General features: G+C 43.3%; 1 long non-coding RNA gene across 1 annotated transcript in view; it reads left to right on the plus strand.

Annotated features, from left to right (window-relative positions):
- The window catches only part of LOC114784393 (uncharacterized), a 28,669-nt gene extending 17,070 nt beyond the window's left edge, over positions 1 to 11,599 (plus strand). Inside the window, exons 4-7 of the long non-coding RNA XR_003748851.1 lie at positions 1,451 to 1,500; positions 1,898 to 1,921; positions 11,134 to 11,167; positions 11,571 to 11,599. This is a non-coding gene — a long non-coding RNA (uncharacterized LOC114784393). The remainder of the gene's footprint in view (positions 1 to 1,450; positions 1,501 to 1,897; positions 1,922 to 11,133; positions 11,168 to 11,570) is intronic.
- The last annotated feature ends 2,268 nt before the right edge of the window (positions 11,600 to 13,867 follow it).

Genomic DNA, 13,867 nt, shown 5'->3' on the forward strand with positions numbered 1-13,867 from the left:
TTAGGCACACCTGTCCATCTGCTCATTGATTCAAATTACTGATCAGCCAATCACATGGTGATTTGTGGACAAAATTGTTGATGTCAGAGGTCAGAAGAAATGGCCATAATGGTTCGAGTTGATAGAAAGGCAACAGTAACTCAAATAACCACTTGTTACAACCAAGGTATGCAGGAGCATCTCTGAATGAACAACACGTCGAACCTTGAGACAGATGGACTACAGCAGCAGAAGACCATACTGGGTGCCACTCCTGTTAGCAAAGAACAGGAAACTGAGGCTACAGTTCGCACAGGCTTGCCGAAATTGGACAATAGAAGATTTGAAAATTGTTGCAGTCTTGATTTCTGCTTCGACATTTGGATGGTAGGGTCAGAATTTGGCATCAACAACATCAAAGCATGGATCCATCTTGCCTTGCAGGCTGGTGGTGGTGTAATGGTGTGGGGAACATTGCCTTGGCACACTTTGGGCCCCTTAATACTAATTGATCATTGTTGCAATGCTGCAGCCTACCTGAAAATAGGTTCAGACCATGTCCATCCCTTTATGACCACATTATACGCATTTTATGATGGCTACTTCCAGAAGGATAATACATAATTTCATAAAGCTCGAAACATCTCAGGCTGGTTTCTTGAACATGCCAATGAGTTCAGTGTACTCAAATGCTCCACAGTCACCAGATCTCAATCCAATAAAGCCCCTCTGGGATGTGGTGGTATGGGAGATTCGTATCAGCCGACAAATCTGCAGCAACTGCATGTCAATATGGACCAGTATCTCTGAGGAATGTTTTCAGTACCTTGTTGAAACTATGCCACGAAGGATTAAGGTATTTCTGAAGGCATAACGGGGTCCAACTCTGTACTAGCAAGGTGTGCCTATTTAAGTGGCTGGGGACTGTATTTTGGACATTTTTATGCTCTGAACTTTCTGGTAAAAATTTGGGTATGTCCCATTCAGGTTTCAACATGACACCAGCGCACAAAGCAAGGTCCATACAGACATGGATGAGATTTAGATGTGGAAAAACTTGACTGGCCTGCAAATAACACTGACTGCAACCCAATAGATAAAAGGTTATCTATTGGGTTGCAGTAAGGGTTATTTGCAGTGGAGTGGAGTCTGCAAGCCAGGCCTCTTGTCCAACTTCACAAAAGCTCTTGTGGGAGAATGTTCAAACATTCCCTATTGAACACTCCCTATTGAAGCCTATGAATTAAGAATGGGATATCAAGTTTGTGTTTGTCCCAAAGTTTTTAGCAGTTTTGTTTTGAATAGGACATTATGTTTGGTAAATATTATGTTTTGAAAAACACAATTAAAAACCAAAGATTTGTATGCTACAAGAAATGGTCACATACCTGATAAGCAGGTTTCACATGTCATATGTGTGTCCTCGCCATGAATGAACAGTAAATCTTTGTGTGGTTGTTTTTTTTTGCAGGTGCCTATTCATTCTGGCCACAGTAAACTCCATGGGTGGAGTGGGTCGGGGTGAGAACCAAAAGCTTTGAATCTAATTCTACAGCTCTGATAATTAAAATTATATTCTGTTCTGTGCTTTCCTGTTCTATGTCTATCTCGTGGTATAAGCAGGACAATTTTATTATAAATACCATTCTCAGGGATGGTTAATTTTTTTTACCTCCTTATTCTTATTTTGTTCAGTATTTTGTCCTAATCATAAACCTTACCTAGGTTGCAGGGCCTTCCCTCCATTTGCTGGACTGACCTTCTCCTGCTGATTTCTGATCAGTCACTTTAGCTCTACATGACTCCCACCCTGTGCGGTTGTTGTCTGTGGTGCCTCATACTTCACAGGCTGAACAGCAATTTGTGTGTCTGTCAGTCTCCATCTGTATGGCTGATGGCTGTCTTGTCATTTCCACAGAGGAGAAGCCGTTCCAGTTTCAAGGTGTGTCAAGTTTATTATCACAATCAGTCCAGTGAATGCATAGTTTTCATGGCTGAAACTAAATGATAATTAATTACAAGCCATTATGATTGTAATGATTTTATGTCAATAAAAATATCTATATACTATATACGTGATGGAACCAGAGATGGCATCCCCAAATACTCTCCCTTTCACTGTGCGCTTCAACTTCTCCAAGTTGCTAGTTTCCTCTCAGTGGCACCACCTCGTGGTGGTGCTGGCTAAGGATATTAAGAAGAGCTGCAAAATATGGGTGTACCTCAATGGTAAAGGTGTTGGTTCCGCTAAGGTCTGTAATGTCTGCTTGATGTTGTGTTGTACCGTTTTTTATTCTTTGAAAGTATGGCCCCTTTTCACTCATGGATTAACTAGTGACATGAAAGTGAAGTGATTGTCATTGTGATACACAGCAGCACAGCACATGTGCACACAACAAAATGTGTGAACCCATCACCCTTGGTGAACGCCATGACGCCGTTCAGATGGTGCTTTGCTAAGTTGGCACCTCAGTGGCAACTTGGCAGAGCAGGGTTCGAAAAAGCAACCTTCTGATTATAGGGAGGCTTCCTTAACTGCTACCACTGCCCCTCCTTAGCCACCACTGCCCCACATGTTTTGATACAACCAGACAAAATGCACAGATTAAGTGTTTTAGGTCTTGATGAAAAACTAATTTCTGATTGGTGCTAGCTGTGCTTTTTTATTGTAATGCTCCTGAAATTGCTCCAGAGTGTAGGAATCAGCAAATACACTACTGACAATGAGTTAGGAATATTGTTATTTACATGAGTGCTTTTCCTATGTGCTCTGAATTTTAATGAAATACAGTCCCTGACAAATGTCTTGTAGAGACACCTGCTATTACCATGACTTTATTTAATGAACTGGTGTTATAAATAGCTCATATGAGAAGCTAAAACCCAACCAAATGATTTTTAATGCATTGAAATTAATTAGTTTTACTGAAAAAAAATTTATCATTTAATCAAGACAGAAAGGTCAAATGTCGCCTATACAGAAATTGAACAAATTTACTGCAAATACAAATATATGTCAGCAAATTAAGTAGTGGGGCTCTGAGATCCAAATTTAATATTTAATATGACTTCTATTATCTTGAAGGACTGCATTCATGCAGTTTGGCAAGGATTCATACAATTTATTGATGAAGTCATCAGGAATAGAAAATAAAGCAGTCTTGCATTCCTCCCAGAGTTCATCAATATTCTTTGGTTTCATCTTCCACACATGCTCAATGATGTTCATGTCTGGTGACTGGGCTGGCCAATCCTGGAGCAGGATTTGGCCTCTTTTATTGATGGGAATATAAAGTATTCTGCCTTGTGCAGGCTGTAAGTTGGCCTATAACTCCCTCTAGTGGCTGTCTCGTCATATTGTTTTGGTTACTCTGAAAACGGGAGAATAAGAATCCAGATGGCGGAACATAGTGCCGAAGCATTCCCGTATTGAGCAAGAATGTTGTTGCTTTGGACAAGATTTGTCTTTTTACGATGGTCATAGAGAAGGCAATGGTCAGAGGCCATTCTTCAATAAATCAGCACAGAAAAGCAAATACAAGTCTGTTTATTGGAGCATCGTTATCTCGCTGTCTAGCTGATGGAGACTAAAAAACCCAGAGCGAGGGCAGCATATAAAGGCTAGCTAAGATTCCTTGGTATTTCAGACTATTGGTTTTGCGGTAAACCCTGCAGATCTCTTGCACACCCCCATACTGGACCAGACCATGATTTTTCCGCCACCAAACTTCACTGTTTTCTGGGTGAATCTCAGATCCATGCGGGCTCCAGTAGGTCTCGTGGAATATTTGCAGCGACTGTGGTGTAATTCAACAAAAAATTCTGAAAAATCCCCCTTCTGTTGTGGTTGAGAGCTCTTATAGCCATAGAGCTCATATAGCTTGTTGTCATGGCCAACACACCTCCAACCCACCAGAGAGCGCCAGACCAGCCAGGGAGACAACGAGCCGGAAGAGGAAATGACAGCGGGCAGCGTCGGGTATAAAAGTGAGGTGACCCAAAGGAGACGCCGCTCTTTGAATGAGATTCCTCACCAGAGACGCTCGCTCACTTACGTACGGCCCAAAGACTTTGACCCATGAAATACGACCTTCACCTGCCCCCGACTTCGAGAATTGCTTGACCCCCTTGAAACAACAACGTAACTCTGACTTGAACTTCCTGGCCATGACTTCTGCCTGTCCCTGATCTTGAGCCTGCCTGATCCTTCTGTTAAGACGTGAATCCATGCTCCCCTACCTTCCTGCCGCCCAAGACGTCCTCCCATCCAGTCCACGCTCCCGGACCATCCTGAAACCCGCCGTCTTCCGGTCCTTCTCTGCCCCAGTACTTCCCACAGCTCCCCGAACTCACTCCCCGCCGCGCTGCAGCGCGTCCACTGCTTCCTCCCCGTCCTCACTCCCCGCCAGACTCACCCTCACAGACCAAACGCCTCCGGGCCTCCTTCCCAGCTCGTACAGTGTAATCTCCCTGTACGACAGCTTGTTCCCCCGCACACAGTATGTCTGCAAGTGCGTCACAGAATTCCCATTGTGACACTTGTATAGCTTGTATACCTTTTAATAGTTTTGTTTTGCACTGAAACATTATTAAAAATGCTGTTGGGAATAAAATGAACCATGTCTTATTTTTTAGTTGCACTTGAGCTCAATTTGTACACAAGCAACAAGACTTTTGTCAGGGACTGTACATAAATGTTCCCCTTTGATATTAGTAATAATATATGAGAAGAAACACAATATCATGCTCATCACTAGACTCATGATGTTGTTCTGAGGCAATGCGTTCCACTGTTCCACAAGTGCTACACGCAGTTCTGCCATGTGTGGGGGTACGATCATTCAGTCTCTGCTTCAATTGGTCCAAGACGTGCTCCATGGGGTTCAGGTCAGGAGACAGTCATACCACATGAGGCACTCCACTGTCCTAAAGGTGAGATGTGACAGTTTTGCAATGATGTGGTGGAGCATTATTATCCATGAACAGAAAACTGGGGGTGTGCTGGCAGAAATAGGGGATGATGGGTTCTTTGATGTCTCTGAGATAAGAATAACTTACTGACAATACCAGCTTTTTATACCCACAGAATGTTAAAATTGATGGCACACTGAGAAATGTTGTCTATTGGTATTGGCCCCAATATAAGGCACACCTGTACACATGAGACACCTGTACACAATGAGGTGTGTCCATTACCCCAATACAATTGCCTCCCTATCCCAAATGCAAATTCCCTACTTGTGGGACTAATAAAGGTTTATTTTATCAACAACAACAACAACAACAACATTTATTTCTTATATAGCCCATAATCACATACAGTATGTCTCAATGGGCTTTGACAAGCCCTACAGTTGACACCCCCCACACTTGACCCTTCTGCACACAATGAAAACTCCACACAAAAAAAAACCCTAGGAGAGAGAAAAAAAGAAAGGAAGAAACCTTGGGAAGGAGTGATACAGAAAGGGACCTCCTTCCAGGGTAGAGTGAGCCTGCAAGTGGTGTCAGTACAGGGTTTGTGACTGTTCAATAAGAAAAAAATATGTCCTACACTTGTAGAGGTGGAGAAGTCCAGTGTCCCGTGTCATGGTGTACATTATGTGTCCATTATGATGCTACTGGTCCATTTGAAAATCCCTGAAGCTTTACTTGTTATGGTGGTGGTGGCTGAGGTGACCCTCTGGTCAGGATGTCAGGATTTATCTGCTGGTCTCTTCACTGGAGTCTGCGAGTAGTCTGTGCACTTGATTCAGTGTCTCGGAGAAAACAAACAGAAGCAGCGGCAGACTGTGGCATTGGACGACTGATACTGAAATATGTGGTAATAGTGGTATATTGGTGCTACAGTGGCCCGGTACCCTAACTAGGACAGCCTAATTAGGGTGAATTTAACACTGTCTGTGTCTAACAGGGTGACTGTGTGATAAAGTGGACTTTATAATTGACACTGTGTCAAAGAGAAGTGGACTGAGTGTCTGGGCCTTTAACAGAAGGCCAGATATAACAGATGTATGTTTCAGTTTAGATTTAAACTCTGAGACTGTGTCGGAGTCCCAGAGACTGACTCTGACTGGCAAGCTGTTCCACAACTGCGGAGCTCTAAATGAGAAGGATCTGAGAACATTTAGGGCTTTACAGGTCAAAAGTAGGATTTTGTAGTCAATCCAAAGTTTGATGGGTAACCAGTACAGTGATTGTAAGACTGGGTCAAATTAGAACTAGCTGGAGTTTATTCATGCACCGAGCATACTCAGAGCATCAAGACAGAAATGCATTGCAGTAATCTAACCTTGATAAATGCATGGACCAACTTTTCTGCATCGTGGATTGAAATTATATTTCTAATTTTTGCAATACTTCTAAGGTGAAAGAATGCTATCCTAGTGGCATTATCTACATGCAAATCGAATGAGAGACCTGCATCAATGATGACACCTAGATCCTTTACTTCAATACTTGGTGAAATAGAAAGGCTATCCAGAGTTATGATGTAGTCAGCCAGCTTATGTCTGGCTACTTGAGACCCAAATACGAAAGCTTCCGTCTTATCAAGGTTTTTACAAAAGAACGTTGGTGAGCTTCCACTGTCTAATGTCCTTCAGACAAGTTTCTATTCTGTTCAGCTGCTACCTCTCATCTGGCATTGCTGATAAATGCAACTGTGTAGCGTCAGCGTAGCAATGAAAGCTGATACTGTGTTTGCGGATGACGTCACCTAAATGTAACATGTAGAGTGAAAATTGTAACGACCTAGGAGAGAACCTTGTGGAACACCAAACTCTATGTTATTATGTGAAGATGAATCACCATTGGTGTCCACAAACTGATATCAGTAGGTCAGATATGATCTGAACCATACAAGGGCTGTTCCCTTAATCCCAACAACATTTTCTAAGCTGGCAAGGAGAATAGCGTGATCGATAGTGTCAAACGCTGCACTCAGGTCAAGCAGGACAAGCAGCAAGATGCGTCCCTGATCAGAGGCCAACAGCAGGTCATTAGCCACTTTAACCAATGCTGTCTCAGTGCTATGATGAGGTCTAAATCCCGATTGATATACTTCATGGATATTCTTACTGTCTAGGTATGCGCTCAGCTGCTGGGCTACGACTTTCACAAAAATCTTTGATATAAACGGAAGGTTGGATATCGGTCTAGAATTTGAAAGCTGACTGAGCTCAAGATTTTTAATCAGGGGTCTGATGACTGCTACTTTGAACGGACTTGATACGTGGCCAGTGCTAAGCGACGAGTTAATCATTTTGAGGATAGGATTTATAATATCGGGTGCTATTTGTTTAAGGAACCTTGTAGGAAGCGAATCCAAAGCGCAAGTGCATTGATTTGACGACGTGATTAGTTCTAATTAGTTCATTCTATTTAATAAGGTTATAGTGCTCTAATCGGTGGTCATTTATTTGAAGATTATTTTCCATTGAAATATCGACAGAGCTGCTTGTTGTGCTTTTAATCTTATCTCTATTGATAACTATTTTAGTATTAAAGAAATTCATTAAATCATCGCTAGTATGATGATATTGAATGGTAGTATCCGTTTCTGTCTTATTCCTGGTTATCTTGGGTATAGCATTAAACAGAAATCTGGGGTTATTTTTGTTTTTGTCTATTAACAAGGAGAGATACTGTCAGGATTGCCTGCAGCTGGGCTCCACACCTGACTCCAATCCTGACGCCCCATAAATGCCGGAAGTTTCCGCCCCTTCTGGGTCTCTGGCATTTTCGTGAACTCTCTGCACGAACTTGACCTGGTTTAGTTTCATGTGTTTTGAGTTCTGGCAATCGCCACACGCCTACGGGTTAGTTTCAGTTCTTTATTTAAGTTAAATCGTTTTCGGCCATCGCGCCCGTCTTTATTTGTGTTTATTTGTTTATTTAATAATAAAAACCCCTTCCCAGTATGCGCTTCCTTCCCCCGTAAGTCCGTAGTCGTGACAGATACATTGATCGAGCCGCATTAAGAGCCTTCTTATAGTTAAGGAGGCTCTACTTCTACGCGTTGAGTTTATTGTGTCTGAGACATATTTTAAAAGTGATGAGGAAATGATCTGAGATCATTTCAGATTACGGAAGAATTACTATATCTTTTATAATCAAAGGTTAGTACGAGATTGAGCGTGTGACCACCTTCATGAGTAGGTCCTGTTATATGTTGGTTAACTCCAACTGAGTCTACTATAGACAGGCATGTTGTTCTTAGTGAGTCTTTTAATTTATCACAGTGGATGTTAAAGTCGCCAACAATTAGGACTTTATCCAAAGATACAACTAAGTTGGAGACAAAATCTGTAAATTCACTAAGAAACTCGGAGAAAGGTCCAGGGGTCTATAAATGATAATCAATGGAATTAACTTATTTTTATTTTCTGAGACTACATGAGTTATGTTTGTATAGAGAATCTCAAAAGAGTTAAAGCCAACTGAATAGTACCCAGACAGTTGGGGTGAATGCCATCTCGCCCAAAAAGACCAGGCTTCCCCCGAAATGCTGGCCAGTTATTAATGAAACCCACTTTAGTTTTTGGACATCACTCCAACAACCACTGATCAGGTCTCATTGCTATGCCGAAACTGCGGTAATGAGCGACAGCAGATTACTTTATCCGACATCGTTTAGCCATAAAACTTGAAAAGAGTCTATTAAAATTTCTATTTCCCTAATTAAATATTTGGATTCGCTCTTCTAACTCTGTTATTTTCTCCGTCACTTCAGCTATTCTCCTACACTTTCCACAGGTGAAATCCTCGCTACTGATGGAGTTTGTCAAGCTGTACATTTCACACACTGCACAGGAGATTAGTGAGGGAGCCATAACTTACGTTTTTGATAAATTTAGGTGACTCTTATTTCTGAGGTAATTCAGGAAGTCCTTGGAAGTAATACCAGCTCACGCCAAACACACCAAACAGTGCAGCCTGATCCGGAGTGCCAGGTAAAGCACAACAGAAACAAAACCAGCCTCTAAGACCTGCCCAATTTGGGTGTCCCAACTGAATGCTGAGCTTAGGGTCACTGAGGCACACAACCCCCCTGACCACGATAAAATGGCAATCCCCTTGGGGGGGTATTCAAATATATTCAAACTCAAAAATAACACTTCTCACTATTTCCAATATTTACAAAACCAAAAAAAGGTTGGCATAGTTGGAAAGTTGGAGATGCATCTCACAGTATTAACTTCCCTTTGTGAGCTGCTGAGGTGGGGTGAGATTCCATGTCCTGTGACACACAACTACAGTTCTGTGTAAAATTCATTAGCCAGCAGTTTGGATTATGTTAGTAATTTGAAGTAAACAATACTGTATAAAGTATTATAGGACTATCTCATGATCCTATTGATCAATTTGATCCATTTGAATGGTTCACACCCTGTTTTAATTGGCTGCGCCTATAGAATTGAGGGAGCATTTAATGGAAAAAACATCAACACCATTCACTAACCACAAGGTGCAAAAAAACGTACGTGCACAAACAAAGACTGGATGCTTCAAACTTTTATGTATATCTTGCTGAGGATTGTGTTTTATTCAACTCCAGTAATGCCATGCTTTTATAATTTACTGCTGTGTTAGTAACAAAAGGATGCCACTTTCACACCAGTGGCCCATTCAAGGCCACTTTGTATGGCTCTGGCATGACCCATTCTGAGTTTGACTTCCTGTGCAACCACATGCTACCAAAAGTAACACTGACTATAGTCAAATGTGAAACTACTGTTACAAAAAGGGGAGGAGGGTTGCCCCTTAAGTGAACCTGTGATTAATTTCTGAAACTGATTATAAACTCCTTTGTTATTGTCACATCCCTGTCTAAGGGTAGAGAATGTAAACAATGGGAAGGGAATAGGTGGCTTAAACACACACTATAATCTCCTCTCCTCCATGACCACTAGGCCGCCATCTTTGTGAAGGAGGAATCCTTAAATGCATCCTGTGGTCATCACATGATTGCATTGGTGGAGTCTCCAATAACCATACCTGTCCCCTCAAGTACCTAACAGACACATACACATACACAGCAAAGAACACAAATACCCTAGGACGTAGCACCCCTGTGCTAAAAATCAACCCCTAGGTTTCCAAAACACAGATCTCAAGAGGGCGTCAGCCAGAACTTGTCAGAGACTTTCTTATTACAAATTTCTAGTTTGAATCCCTGAAGGTATAAGGGCCAAAGCATAATACACTGATTCATGTTCTTCAGTCTGGAAATAAAAATAGTAGCATATTGGTGCTACAGTGGCCCGGTACCCTAACTAGGGTGAATTTAACTTTGTCTGTGTCTGTGTCTAATAGGGGGACTCTGTGATAAACTGGACTTTATAATTGACACTGTGTCAAAGTGAAGTGAAATGAGTGTCTAGGACTTTAACAAAAAGCAAGAGAAAACAGATTGGATTTAAACACTGAGACTGTGTCTGAGTCCTGGACACTGACAGGCAATAGTGCTGTAACTTAACTGATGATTTAGGAACATCAGGAGAAGTAGTAAAGAGGGTGATCAAAACCGTTGGCATTTTCTTGGAGCAGAACTGCACCGGCACCAGTAGCACATGCATCCAACTCGAGTTAAAAGGGCAGGCAGAAGATTGGTGCCTATAGAACAGGCGCACTGCACAACAAAGCCTGGTCATTTTCAAACGCAGAGTGGCACTCTGCCAACTCACATTTTTGTACAGGAAGTACACAAGTTGCACTTGTCTTTGGCCCACCTGTTTTCCAAGATTACAGTGGCCTTTCTGAAACTCTCACTTTGTCAAGTTCAGTGTCAGTGATGCGGAAAACAATCGTTGGACACCACACGTAAAAAGGTGCATATGTTAAGGCCATATTGAGGAATGAACAACCTCATCATTCAAATAAGACTCACTATCAGATACACCACCCAAAACAATATTCATCAGCTGCTGGAATGTTGCAGGGACCTTTTGCAATCCGAAAGAAATAACTGAGTACTGAAGTTACAAATGCTGAAATCTCAGCAGCACAAGCAGTCAGTAGAACCTGCCAATAATACGTTTTGACACGAACCATGCAGATCCAACCTTATCTACACAGTATTCCATATGTGGCAGCAGAAAATAATCTGTCTTGATCACTGTGTTCACCTTCATTTAATCTGTTCAAAAACAGAATGTGCCATCAGGATTGGGCATCAGCAGACAAGGTGAGCTCCAAGCACTACAAGCGGATTCTATACCTCTGTTTGAATGACAAACCATTTTGTAGGGTTAACTCTTTATGCATGCTGCTTAATCAGGACATGATTATCCAAATCTATGTCATGACTAAGCATGTTAATATGCATAGGCACTTCAGGAAATTACAGAAAATTCATCAATTAACTCAAGTATCACCATAGACCACTAACAAACCTGCCAAATATCTATCCAAATCTTAGAATTTCAAAGTTAGGCATGCCTCAGACACAGGGCACTGTAAAGAAGTTTGAGCTTAAATACCTAAATAGGTTTTTATTATAAAAATATAACACATGCACGTTTTACGTCTCATATCTGGCATATGAATAACATAACGAGTGTAATTTAGGTTTGTTTTTACCTCATAAGGCCCTTAGAAGTTTGCCTGTAATGCAGACCCAACAACAGGTAAGAAAATCATAATGCTGCTTCATCTTCGTTTTGAGAGAGCGTCTTAAGCAACACTGCCCACTTCAACTCACATATTCTAAAAAATTACATTGTGAACCCGACTGCCCTAAAGGGTGTGCCCTAAGGGGCAAACAGTGTGTCCGAACACTGAATCCTAAGGATTCCTAAGTAGTTCCTTGAAATGCAAGCAAACATCCTTTGCTGGATCCTGAAAGTAAGTTTGGAACAGCGATGAACACCACATCCTCGTCCTTGTCTTCCTCTGCTCATCCGGGTCCGGGTCGCGGGGGTAGCATCCCAAGTAGGGAATCCCAGACAGCCCTCACCCCAGCCATATCCACCAGCTCCTCCGGCAGGACCCCAAGGCGTTCTCAGACCAGACTAGAGATATAATTTCTCCAGCAAGTCCTGGGTCGACCCAGGGGCCTCTCAACTGGCTCCTTTCGATGTGGAGGAGCAGCGGTTCTACTCTGAGTCCCTCCCGAATGTCTGAGCTCCTCACCCCTATCTTTAAGGCGGAAACTCATTTTGGCCGATTGTAGCCGTGATCTTGCTCTTTTGGTCATTACCCAAAGCTCATGACCATAGGACATAGATCGACCAGTAAATCGAGAGCCTTGCTTTTTGTCTCATCTCCCTCTTCACCATGACAAATCGGTTGCCCCAATCCACCTGTCAATCTCCTGCTCCCTTCTTCCCTCACTCATGAACAAGACCCCGAGATACTTAAACTCCTCCATTTGAGGCAGTACGTCTCTCCTGACCCGGAGTTGGCTCGCACTGCTCACGGTCAAAGCTCGAGCAGAGGTGTGAATTGAAGACCATCTTGATAGGTTCTTCTGCCAGGTGTTCCCAGCAGACCCTCACTATATATTTGGGTCTGCCAGGTCTCCATGGCATCTTCCCCTGCCATCTGATCCAACTCACCACCAGGTGGTGATCAGTTGACAGCTCCGCTCCTCTCTTAAGCTGAGGGTCCAAAACATATGGCCGCAGGTCAGATGATACATTTACAAAGTCAATCATCGACCTGCGACCTAGGCTGCCCTGGTACCAAGTGTACCGATGGGCATCCTTATATTCAAACATGTTGTTCGGTATGGCCAAACTGCAGCTTGCACAGAGGTCCAATAAAAAAACACCACTCGAGTACAGATCTGGTGGCCGTTCCTCCCAATCACGCCCCTCCAGGTCATGCTGTCATTGCCCATGTGAGCGTTGAAGTCCCCCAGCAAGACAATGGAGTCCAAAGTCGGAGCACTATCTAGCCCTCGTCCCGGGGACTCCAAAAAGGGTGGGTAATCTGAGCTGCTATTTGGCACATAAGATCATACAGTCAGGACCCTTTCTCTGACTCAAAGGCGCAGGGAAGCTACCCTCTTGTCCCTCGGGGTAAACCCCAACAAACAGGCTGAGAGGATAACAAAAAGCCAACCCGAGCCCTCCGCCTCTCACCCGGAGCAACTCCAGCAATGGAGAGTGTCCAAACTCTCTCAAGGACTTGGGTTCCAGAGCCAATGCTGTGTGTGGAGGTGAGTTCTAGCCGGTACTGCTCAACCTCTTCCGCCAGAGAGGTGACGTTCCATGTCCCAATAGCCAGTTTCCTTGTCCGGGCATCGGACCGCCAAAGCCTCGGTCTGCCACCGATCCACATTGCACCAGACCTTTCATGTTCCTCATGCGGCTGGTGGGTCCACAATTAGATGAGCCCATGTATCCATTTCGGGCTGGGTCCCATGGGCGAAAGCCCGGCCACCAGGGGTTCGCTCACGGGCCCCAACCCTGGGCCTGGCTCCAGGGTGGGACCCCAGTAGCCCACCAGGCCATGCCCCAGTGCCCCAGACAACATAGCTCCTAGGATCATTAGGGCTCTCAAACTCTTCCACCATGAAAAGGTGATGGTTCAGGGAGGAGACACCACATCCTGAATCTGTAAATGATCCAGTACCTGTTTAAATAAACAGGCCATGAAATTGGATCCCTGATCAGTTTGCACCACCTTTGGCATTCCAAACATTGAAAAGAACCGCAACAGTGCTCGAATTATCAGTTTCATGAGCAAATCAGAAAAGCCTTTGGGAAATGCATAACTATACACATCTATACACATGATCATGACCCACAGTCAAGACCTGTCTTCGAAATTTCTCTGGAACTACAAATTGATGCACAGTATTCCACCCCATATCAGCGCTCTGAGGCAGGATTCATTTTTGTCACAACAGAGGGTCACCACAGCCACCACCACCATTACA

The sequence above is a fragment of the Denticeps clupeoides genome, chromosome 2, assembly GCF_900700375.1.
Source record: "Denticeps clupeoides chromosome 2, fDenClu1.1, whole genome shotgun sequence".
In the NCBI taxonomy this organism is placed as follows: domain Eukaryota; kingdom Metazoa; phylum Chordata; class Actinopteri; order Clupeiformes; family Denticipitidae; genus Denticeps; species Denticeps clupeoides.